General features: G+C 39.3%; 1 pseudogene across 1 annotated transcript; it reads right to left on the bottom strand.

Moving 5' to 3' along the window:
• Positions 1–823: 823 nt before the first annotated feature.
• On the bottom strand, positions 824–12,403 carry LOC308695368 (alpha-2-macroglobulin-like; annotated as a pseudogene). The gene is made up of 22 exons: positions 12,260–12,403; positions 11,898–12,047; positions 11,731–11,806; positions 11,374–11,506; positions 11,070–11,295; positions 10,855–10,978; positions 10,672–10,790; positions 10,542–10,593; positions 10,372–10,455; positions 10,078–10,283; positions 9,923–9,993; positions 9,675–9,831; positions 9,514–9,588; positions 9,282–9,444; positions 9,025–9,209; positions 8,890–8,956; positions 1,750–1,883; positions 1,523–1,644; positions 1,301–1,409; positions 1,129–1,214; positions 948–1,053; positions 824–864 (listed from the first exon to the last, which is right to left on the bottom strand). The product of its transcript is annotated as an alpha-2-macroglobulin-like (transcript).

The raw sequence follows: 12,403 nt of genomic DNA, 5'->3' as shown, positions 1-12,403 counted from the left end.
AACCCTCCCTTTTAATTTACTCAATTAATATTAGTTTAATTATATTACTTAGGAATTATGTAATTATAGGAGTTTGTTATAAACGTTTAGTTTATTAAGATATATTTTTTTCAAATGCAAATGTGTCTAACAGTGAACCCCCAACCCCAATTTTCAGGTACAGATATTAAAGTAAATGTAAAATAACAGCGTAGTCTCTGTACAACTTAAATATAGATTCATCCTTAATCCTTAGAGTATAGAGTTATTAGGCTACTGTCATGTTAAGGGCTGCACATATCCACCACTGTTAAATACATTTATATATTCATATAAAAGAATATACAACTGCTTTACTGAGAGGCTCATTGAATAATGACTTCTATACATTCCAGTATTGTTTGTTTGTTGCTTTTGGGTTTGTTATAGTAATACTGGCTACACTGGATTTTAGTCTAACTGAACACCTTCTTAAAAAAAAAAACTAATTGCCATGGTTGTAAAATACGTTTTTTTTTTTGTTTTTGTTTTTTTCATCCGTAGGCAGTCCTTGATGAATGGAAGCTTACAAGCAAAATACTTCAACTGTGATTTTAACATACCTTTTACACAGGTTAGTCTTTCTAGAAAATGTCAAGTTCAAGCTCAAACAAGTTAACTGTCACTGCCTGAGTGAACTACATTGACTTCAGATCTTGTTAGATGACTGAAAAGGACAAATAGAAGAACACTGCAACTTCCTGCTTCAAACTATTGTCAGATGACAAAACAGGCAACAAAAGGACTGATTGTGTAAAAGCAGTTTTATTTAAATCATGTCTCCTACAGCCAGTACTGAATCAAATCATGGACAGGGGGACGTGTAGGTGGTCTCAAATGAATCACCTGAAATAGGAAGAGAAAATGAGCTGGATCATGTTTAACAGTGAATTTAGCCAGAGCAAAGCATGATTAGGATGAAAGCGTACTTGTTTGTTAGTAGTCATAAATGTTGATGACTGCTGGCTTGAGATTTTTCACTTTAAGAACCTGTTTCAGCTGCAGAGTGTAACTCATGTGGACACCTTTGGGAACCTACAAGACAGAAAGGATGAACAGCAGCACATACACAGAACTCAAGATGGCAGCTAGTAATATACCAAGTCTCACCTCTTTCAGACACACTAGGACATGATCATCTCTTTAGCATCAACCCTCTCCACTAGCGGGGTGAATGATTGGGGTGAAGAACCGAGCTGAGGAAAAGACAATCGTTTACAGACAAGTACATGTGAAGGAGCTTCAAGCATTTTGGGACTTTCTAAATCTTAAACCTACGAACCAGTGACGTATCTGCTGTGAAACCCGACAGGAGCGTATCTGCTGTGAAACCCGACAGGAGCTTAATGTCCACTAGAACCATGTTAGTGCTTGCTTTTACACCGTCGTATCTGAATGAGTTGATGTGGGAATAAAGAAGTCTAGTCAAAAGGATCAAGAACAGCTTTCTCTTGGAAGATGTAAAATTAGCTGTTTTAGGACACAAATTCAAAGCTGTTCTTACTTCACCATGAAGTTCAACATGAGATCAGCTCCAAGCGGTTGGCAGTCTCCAGTCACCTTCGCTTCAACACTCAGCGTTTTGGCGGCTTTAACGGGTGTTGGGATGTTGTAGAAACACGCAACCTATAGTATGAGTGCAGAGCAAACAAAGCACAGTAATATTTGGATGTGCACAACAGAAATGGGTTAAAGATACAGACCTGCACAGACACACAAGTGGATCCTGACGCTTTTAACACTATATTTGCTGGGAATGTTCTTCAGTGGCTTCTCCTGATACAGCAGCCTGTTGTCCCGATTCACTTTGAAGCTATAAGAGTCACCTCCTTCTACTGAGGACTGTATGGTAACAGTGCTGGAGCCTGTAATGGAAATTTTACATTTAGATGTGTTCTTTTACTTTTAGGTGTGTGCAACTTGTGTTAACGTTGAACATTTATTTTTACTCATAAGCATTTAAAGAAATATAACCATATAAGCTTGCAGAAACAAAATGTTCTGAGTAGCAAAGAGACTATGAGTACTCAAATGACCTATTGTATACTTTTAAGTGTGAAAAGTATGTGCGCAGCTTTGATAGAAATAGAGATAAGCAAAATGTGTGAAAATGAAGCAGCTAATAACAGGAAACTTTTGCAGACGTGATATTGTTCTGTCTAGATAGAATGTATGTTAGAAGAGATTTCGAACAGAGACATGTTGCCTTTTAAGGTAAACCAAGGTGATCTTTTGAGACAGACCAGGATGTGTTAAGGGTATATAGCTGGGCAAAAAGGAGAAGTCAGGGCGCTTCTCTTATCAGACTCTGACTGATGGGTGAACAGCCTTTCTTGCAAGAAATAAAGATCTTTATAACTTTTGAAATCTCCAGCTGTCTTCCAATTATTATTTAAAGTGGAGAAAGAATTTCCACGACAAATGGCGACGAGGATGGGATTCGCAAAGCTGATGACCTCCGTGGACGAAGCAATTGATTGAACATCCCAAAGACAAGAAGTCTCTGGCTCCGATACCCCAACGCTAAAAATGCAAGGGACGGGAGAATTGTGGACACCCCGGCAGGCCTAGGTGGACGCGATCCCAAATAAAAGAACCAAGCTGCAAAAGCACGGTGAGAGAAAATTATTTACGGAGTAAATAAGAAAATTATTTGCGTATTGAATATTTTTCCTAAAAGGGTCAGGAGTTTGGAATAAGCCTGAAAGTAATTTCCAAACAGGGTTTGAGAATAAGCCTGATAGTAATTTTCTCAAATGCCAGGTGTTAATTTGCTTCCCCAAAAGGGCCAGAGTTGGAGAATAAGTTAAATAAGCCGGATAAGTAATTCTCAACACCAGACGGGTGCTTGTTTGAAATAAGCCTGATAGTAATTTTCAAACATTACAGAGGCACTTGTTTGGAAAAGACCTACATCGACGGATGCAGGCAGTTTTTGAAAGTCCTATATTGACGGATATAGGCAGGTGCGTGGTGGCCACGCTGTGGGAAGGAATTAACAAAGTAAATATAGTATGTGGTGACCACGTGAAGGAGAAAGATTTAAATACGTAAATATCAAATATAAATACTGTTGAGTAAAATTTGTGCAAAAATGAGTAATGTTAATGATAAAGAGTTGGAGACAGTGGATTTCTCAAAAGGGAATTATTGTTCCATGACCAAGAAGAATGGAACAGGGTGGCATCATAGGATACCACAGTTAATTAAATTGTACGGATTTAATGTGTGTTTAATGTTTTAAAGTGTAAGCCATCTGCAAAAGACAAAGGAAAATTGAACAAAAACAAGTCCAAAAATATACAGAAAAAGATAATTATGACTTTGATGGTCGAATTATAGATGTATGGTTAAATGAGGCAATTACCAGACAAAGAAGACAGATAAACGCAGCATTAGCATCATTAGAGAGTGCAAATAGTAGAGAGACAAAAGGCAGAGGAAGCCAGAAAAAACTTTACTAAACTCTGTTTCTAATTCTTCCGAGGAAATGAGATGTATGAAAACCCGCCTGGCTGAGGACGACCGCTGTCCGGCTCCCTACTCCCCCTACCAACCACCACCAGCAGTGGCCCTCCACGAACCACAAAGACAACCAGGAGCAATGGGAGGTCAAGATCCTGAGGAAGACAAAGAATTAGAGGGAAGGAGTCTGCAAGCAAGACCACCAAAACACCCATATCGAAGACTGCTAGGTTCGATCACCCTGCCCTCTGCTCCTCCAGACTACACTCCTCCATCTGCAAAGTTCGTAAATGTTCACCAACCCAAAGAGAAGCACAGGCCAGACAATCAAAGATAAGTACGTATGAAGAATATCTGAAAATTGTTTTTTTTTTCTGGACGGTCTGGACCCTGAAATAGGGAAAAAGGTCAAAACGTCTTGTGTGGGGTACCACCAAGCGCGGCTGGAAGAAATCCAACGACACGCAACGCCAAGACCAAGCCAAGAACAAACAGAAAAAGACTGACAAAGACACTCAACTGGCTCTGCTGAAGATGGGAGGGTTGATGATGGAAAATTACTCAAGAGGAGGAGGCAGAGGAGGAAGAGGACGTGGAATGGGTGACCAACCCGCAATGGACCCTGAAGCTTGTTATAATTGTGGGCGAAAAGGACACTGGAGAAATGACTGTCCGGATCCTCCAAAGAAGAGAGGATTCCAACAGCCACCAAAGCCACAAGGAGATTGAAAGAAGGAGGGAGAGGGGAGCGACAGTGAAGGGTCTGACTCCCAGGTGGTAAATATGTCTAATCTTATCTCTTTTTCTGCTCCTTGCAATGAAGAAAATGTGCTTGCTGTTTCTTGCAATGAAGAAAATTTGCTTGCTGACACTGAACGAATGTATAAAGCATTTGCAAAATTACCAATGATTGACATTAGTGTCGAGGGAAAGAAAATTAAGTTCTAAATTGACAGTGAAGTGACGAACTCAGGAATTAAAAATGAACAATTGCCTGATTTAACTGTATTATCTGGAAAATGGGCAACCTCCTGAAGTGCCACAGGGCATCTGGTAAAGTAACCATATACAGCAGATTTGTCTTGTCAGATTGGTGATCGCTCATTTTCTCATGCTTTTCTTGTAACTACTACCTGTCCTTGTAATCTTCTGAGAAGAGATTTGATGTGTAAACTGAAGCTGAACTTATGCTGAACATAATACTTACGTATTGTGATGACATTGGCCTCACTGCTGATATGAGTATGGTGCGAATGCCAACTGAAACATTATATGTTTTTGAATGGAGCACTCCTCAGTGTGGTCTGCAAAACAAAGCCACAAATAGGATGCCTCCTGACCATGATTTTATGGAAGAAAGTGATTTGCATTGCACATGTCATGTTAGCAGTGAGCCAGATGAAATATTTGATGAAAAATGGTCTGAACTAGAGATTGAGGAACTGAAAACCTCAGAGTTAGTTTGGTCAGATAAATGGTGTGCTGTGAAGGTTGAATTTACTGATAGCCAAGCATCACTGTATGATGTGGAGGGGGCCGTCCCTCACATCTCTTTAGCTAAACCACTGACTGCAGAGTGGAGAGAATTGGGGCTTTTTGTGAAACAATGTGACTCACTAAAGATTGGTGGCCAACCACAAAAATGTGTGGCAATCTGAGAGCACAGGGTTTTACAAACAGTCACTAAGGAAAAATATTAAGGGAATCAGAACTGTTAAAGTGATGAATAAATAGTACTATATGAATTGCACGTGTTTAAATATTATACTTTTTATATGAAGGCGTCTAGAATTTGTATCCCGTTATCCCTGGGAGACAGTGTGGAAAAATGGTTTTGATCTATGAGATTCTAAGAGTCAATGGTTTAGTGTATGTTTAACTAAGATACTTTTTTGTGCATTGTGCATATGAGAATGAGATTGGGTGACCAACTTTAAATATAAATTGAGATTTCACAAAAATATTGGTGGTCACTCCATTTCATTTAAAAGGTAATTTTCTGGATTCAATAGAAACAATGTTTTCTAATTATAAACATTTGAAATCACATGCTGTCATCATCAGCGAGATAGAAATGTTTTTTTATTTTTGTCCATGGATCAAAGATTGTGTGAAGGTTTCCAAATCTTCTTTTAAATATCTTATGAGCAACAACAAAAAGTTGGAAAATTGAAATTGTGCAAAGAATGACAAATTGCATTTGAGAAATTAAAACGGATTCTCTCAACTGCAATTGTAGGTCTATACGATTTCTATTTAAAGTGTTTAATCTATTTGATTTTGAAAAGTTAGGTTTACATTTACTGTGTTAAACTCAAACACATGACGACTGCATCGGACAACTGAGAATTGATATCGTAACGTTCAGACACTGTCGCAAGGGGAATGCCACAGTGTGTCTACGTTCAGTAGTTTCTGTCGTCGTCGAACTTTGTTACCGTTCATATTTGGTGGTATTCCACTCCTAATATGTGACCCTGGACCACAAAACCAGTCTTATGTGTAATTTTTTTGAAATTGAGATATATACATCATTTGAAAGCTGAATAAATAAGCTTTCCATTGATGTATGGTTTGTTAGGATAGGACAATAATTGGCCGAGATACAACTATTGAAAATCTGGAATCTGAGGGTGCAGAAAAATCGAAATATTGAGAAAATCGCCTTTAAAGTTGTCCATTTCTATTGGCGATAGTGCTGCATCCATTCACAAAAATAAATGTTTTATATATTTAAGGTGGGAAATTTACAAAATATCTTCATGGAACATGATCTTTACTTAATATCCTAATGATTTTTGGCATAAAAGAAAAATGTATCATTTTGACCCATACAATGTTTTGTTGGCTATTGCCACAAATATACCCGTGCAACATAAGACTGGTTTTGTGATCCAGGGTCACATATATGTTCCCCATTCAGTTCATAAACTGCTAAGGCAGACAAAAAATGAATGAATGAATGAATCTCTGGCCAGAGAGAGGGTTGTGTGGAGTGTGTGAAAGTGAGTGTGTGAATTATGGTGTTCAGAGACATAAATGATGTCAATCAAAACAGCTGTATCTAAATTTATAAAATGGGCCCACGGGGTAAAATATGACCCAACAGGGTAGAAAATATACCCAACAAAATAATGGCCATGGATGATTTTGGCTAACTATCCTGAGCTGGGTTATTGTTGTGGCAGAAATAAACAATGCCAAGCTTGCCCTGTCCACCCCATATTTAACTTTTTCCTTTTTACAGGATGTCATGATGGATCTCAGCGAACAGAACTGATTCTGTTCCAAATGTATAAAATATTGTCTTCTTACTGTTTAACATGAAATTTTACAGGTCTAGACAAGTAGATTAGTCTGGCGACATGATAAATGTTGTCACTAACAAAAAAACTCAAGGTCTCCATTCACAGGTTGTTCTTGTGGTTCACTCCACAAACAAGGTCCAGTGGACTGCGGTTGTGTTCTGAGGAAAAATCTTGCAACTATCAGCAAGGTTGCAGTGTGTGACACCTCCGTCCAAGCATATCGACTTAAACTACACCAACCAGCCTCAACAACCCCAAACGCAGACAACAACGACAACGCACAGCGTAAAGTGAGGGACAAAGGAAGTGCTAGTAACTTTCCTCCCTTGCCAGCGAGGGAAAGCCCATTGCGACGATTCGCAAAGAATCACCCTGGTGAAGATGGAACGTCCATGGGGCAACGAGATGATCAACACATCTGGAGGAAGATGTGGACCAACTGATGGTTTAAGCTTAGCAGAATAATTAATTTTGTGTGATGTTTATTGATGTTTAATCAAACTATACTGTAGGACTGAGTATTTAGATCTATTATTTGAACAATTACTGATGAATTTGAAAATATTTCAGGTACTCGTAAATTAAGAAGAGGAAAATGTCCTAATTCTATAGAGTATAAGGACTCTAAATAGGTACATTACTGTAAAGATAATGAATAATCTAGGGACTATTTTTGAAGAAACTTGAGGGTTTTAGAACCCTAATTCAGATATCATAGATGCTAAGAAATTTAATAGTTGTAATAGTTGTTCTCTAATGAGAGAATGGGTGATAAGTTACTTTGCTGGACTAGGTCCAAATAGATAATAGGGTAAACTTCTATAGCGATAAATGAATGACTAAATTAAATATTTTTTAGGTGTTTCAAAGCAAAATTCTAAAAAGCTTTTTTAATTCAAAATAAAGTTACAGATTTAATGATCTGAATCAATGGATCCATTATGAACTATTCCGCATTGCCAACAAACAGAGGCAGGACATGTTATGTTCATCAGTTAATTCTGGAAAAATAGGATTTTAGGATAGGTAATAAAAGATTAAATGACACATCAGCAGCTAAAGCTATTCTCATGGCAACAGCTGAGTGAGAGATAATTTTAAAATGAATGACATTGTTTGAAACGAGATAATACAACTATTGATATTTGTGTTAAGGATAAAAATGAAAATTATAGAACTTTTTGGTTAGATTTTATTACACAGATCCTTAAATAGATCTGACTAAATAAAACAATAGCCTAAAAGCTAGCAAAATAAGGTTAAGAAAAATGGTTAATCAGCAGTATCAGCCTGTTAAAGGCCTAATAGATCAATGTGATTCGAAATTTAGCAAAGGATAATGAAACTTGATTCAAAGTTAAAGGCAATGTACTATGGTATGTAACATTGGAAACAGGTGGTATTTTAATTACAACTTAGGATGCTAATTAAAGGAATATTTGACAGGTATTATAAAGTGAAAGGCCAAACCAGGCAACTATGATTATGGAGAAGTAAATGTCAAATTGTGTGTATGTTCTTTGAATGAACATGGGGTGGAATGTAATGGAAATTTTACATTTAGATGTGTTCTTTTACTTTTAGGTGTGTGCAACTTGTGTTAACGTTGAACATTTATTTTTACTCATAAGCATTTAAAGAAATATAACCATATAAGCTTGCAGAAACAAAATGTTCTGAGTAGCAAAGAGACTATGAGTACTCAAATGACCTATTGTATACTTTTAAGTGTGAAAAGTATGTGCGCAGCTTTGATAGAAATAGAGATAAGCAAAATGTGTGAAAATGAAGCAGCTAATAACAGGAAACTTTTGCAGACGTGATATTGTTCTGTCTAGATAGAATGTATGTTAGAAGAGATTTCGAACAGAGACATGTTGCCTTTTAAGGTAAACCAAGGTGATCTTTTGAGACAGACCAGGATGTGTTAAGGGTATATAGCTGGGCAAAAAGGAGAAGTCAGGGCGCTTCTCTTATCAGACTCTGACTGATGGGTGAACAGCCTTTCTTGCAAGAAATAAAGATCTTTATAACTTTTGAAATCTCCAGCTGTCTTCCAATTATTATTTAAAGTGGAGAAAGAATTTCCACGACAAGCCGTCCAAGCTGAACACTTGAGTGAACACAGCGTACACAGACAGGGCATGAAGAGCCACCACTGTGTCCTAAAAACAAGCACCAGATTAAAAACTCCTCATAAATGATTGCACCCATGTTTGGTAGTCAGAGGCACCTGGGTGGAGGAAAACCCTCCATAGGGATTCTGCTGGGTCACGAGCCAGTTGACAATGCGGTTAGCATAGCCCAGATTAGCTGTCGTGAGAGGCTGAACAGCGAGAACCGCTAGCAGCACGTAAGAGCTGATCTCCACCGCCAGAGTATCATCAGATGTTGTCTAAGACCAATGGACCTTAGAGCCTTAGGATGAGATGGAGGAGAGAAAGTTGATGACAAAGAACTTGAACAAATCAAGAGGCTGGTAAATCTCACCATCACAAATGCTAAGGTTGTTCAAGCAAGCTAAAAGCTGCGATCGAGTGGTGATATCTCCAGCCAGACTGAAGGTGTAGGTCAGCAGAGCCGTGGTGTAAGTATTTCCCAGGTTCCCAACGACAGGCCTCAAGCATGACAGAGCGTTGGTAATGACGGGATTCTGAAATCAAAACCAATATCAGAAAAATCATCTGCAAGGAGCTCACAGAACTACTGGAGATGCGTATACCATTGTGGGGACGCCTAGTTCGAGCAGTGATGCAACAATGTAGGCAGTCATGGTCACCTCGTCACCAACACCACCCTAAAAAAAACACACATTTGATTTAGAAGAACAGCCTCATCTCAAGTCAATTGATTAGGGCATAGTTTAAGAAACATGTGTTGCACCTTCATGTCACTATGGTACAGAATTCCCTGCTGCACGAAATAGCCATCTGAACCATGCTTGCTGATCAACCAATCCTTTGCACTCTGCAGGACATGTGGATCAATGAAGACAAATTGCCTTGCTAGACCAAAAGACCTCATGACAAAGGCGGTCAACCTGGTCGTGAAAAAGGTTGTGACAAACTGAACTTACAAACTGTTTGTGCCACAACAGATTACACACAACAGTAGAACAGAGCAAAACTCACCATGTATTTGATTCATCATTACCAAATGTGCTGTATGAACCATCATTATGTCTGTAGTTGTTTTTGGTATCCTGATTGGGGCAAAACCCACATGTAAATTGGTCAGGGAGTTAGTCTGGAGAAGGATTAAACCTCTTTGGAATTTAGTCTCCTACAAAGGTAAAGTGGATTTGGTCACCCATACCGCTCTTAAGGTATCCTGTGGCGGTCTCTCGGATGGCTGCGGTGAGTTGCCCCGTGACTTCCAGGTACAGCAGGATGTAAATATTGGGAGCAAGAACAATCATATTCTGATCTCCACAGCCATACGGTATCTGTAATAACCTATCCAGATTCTTCAGCGCATGACCCATTATGTCCCCTACAAGGTCAAACATAAAACAAACAAACAAAAAAAAGTTATTCTGCAAAACATTACCTGTCAGTTTCTACTCAATGAAATGTTTTACCAAGGACTGAAACCGAGCATCTGGCTGATCCTTGAACCACAGTTTTTGGAAATGTCAGAGTCACGTCTTCAGAAAGAACGTTTCCTGCAGACAAGACAAGGGATCAGTATTTAGCACTTGGCTAATATTTGGCTGTACATGGAGAAGGTTTTAGGGAATCATTGAGTGATCCTTGGGACACAGTAACCAACTCTGGGTGTTTGTCCTTTCAACTCCTTCAGGCTTTTAAAGCAATACAACACCACATCAGTAGCAGCAGGAGATCCATAATCAAACTCCAGAAGGCTGGTTAACACTAACCAGGACAAGAAGACTTCGAGTGACTACGTCAATGCTTCCTCTCGTAGGCACAGTCACGACTTCAGTGCCACGAGTCTGGGATGCTTCAGCTGAAGCATTGACAGTCACATTGACAGTTCCTGCAATGACAAGTGTATATTAGGTGTTGCTCACTTTGTCTAATTTAGGCAGTCCAAAACTGACCGAGAACCGAAGCTGAGAGAACCCATTTGAAGGTCTTTCTCTACCTGGCACAAAGACAGGATGAATACGGATCAGAGTATGGTTTAAGAGTGAAAGCCGTGGATGAAGCTGGTGTTACTTTAACCTGCCAATGAAACAGAGCACATGGAGCAAAGACACATGACCTTCTATACACATCTATCTCTATAGAAATATCAACATAAACCATGACAGACCATGATGCACTTGGATATATAGCTGAAAACTGTGGCCTTCAGCTCAAAAGACTCCCCACGGACGATGGAGTACGGCAGGGAGAGCTCCAGGAAGAAGGGCTGGAAGACCGTCAGCAGAGCAGGAGGAGCCAGACCAAAACCTTTTGAGGACAGACAGAACGCCTCAGTCTCCCATGTGGTGATGGTGTCAGGAACAGTGAGAGGAACTTGTGTGGATCCAGTGTCTCTGAAAGACAGCACAAGAGAAAAATGAGGAACAGAAGTAAAAACAGTTGTTAAGTAGCTTTAGAAGGAATTCACTAACCCTACTTGAGTAAGCTGCCAGAGCCATGTTTCTGGAAAGTAAGTCCTGACGGTCACTTCTGAAGAGGGAGTGTTGAGTCCAGAATTTTCTGGTTCTGGAAGAGCCATTTCAGCAGGAGCCATTTCATTTATGGCTAGAGGAGGACCATTCAATGTCAATACCGAAAGAGACAAGTTATTTCACCCATTTACTCTGAACGGTATTAGTGTCTGCAGAATAAGCATTGTTCATAACTGCCCCTCGTTGCAATGATGGAAATATTAAACAATTTGTCCATCCACAAAGGAAGCAGAATAACAGTTCACCATGTCTTGCAGAATTGTTTATGGAAAGAACTGCCCATCTACATAGACCTACATTCTGGAAATCTGGGATACAGCGGGCACGGAGGGTCTCTTACAGCAAGATGTGTTGCGATCTTCATTCCCAGGCTCTGTCATAGTAACAAGTCAAAACAAGACCAATTTAAAGTCAATGACTCCATACTTTTGACAGTGACTACATGATCATTTATGGTTTACTACCTTGAAGGTTGTGTATGCTTGATTTGTAGGAGCAGTGTAGGCAGAATCTATATGAAAAGCTAAACTGGGTTGAAAATCTAGACACTCTGGTTCATCCTCAACACTGTTTGGGTAACCTGATAGCGATCGCACCCGGAGCAAGTCAAACACCTGGGACCATACAGTAAATAAGTGTTAGTATGTCACATGTTTAACTAAATGCATTAATGTTCGGTATGTTGTAGTCAGTTTATAGGTGTTAAGAATGTACACTAAATATAGCATAGGTTTGTCCAATTGATCCTTTAGCATTACTCATTCTAAAGCCGAACCTTACTGTCAATCAAGACCAACAACAATTTAAAGCAACTGCACATGGATACCATTTTAGCACTCAGACATCTTCCTGGCTCCAAGATCCAGATGCTCTGATCTATAGCACTGATGCCACACAGAGATCCTGCTTGAGCAGAGACAGTCAGAACATTTTCCTCAGCAGGAATGGCCATAGCAGGAGGACATGTCAT

Source organism: Scardinius erythrophthalmus (assembly GCF_964197995.2).
Source record: "Scardinius erythrophthalmus genome assembly, chromosome: 1".
Classification (NCBI taxonomy): Eukaryota; Metazoa; Chordata; class Actinopteri; order Cypriniformes; family Leuciscidae; genus Scardinius; species Scardinius erythrophthalmus.
This window is presented reverse-complemented; position numbering and strand designations above follow the sequence as displayed.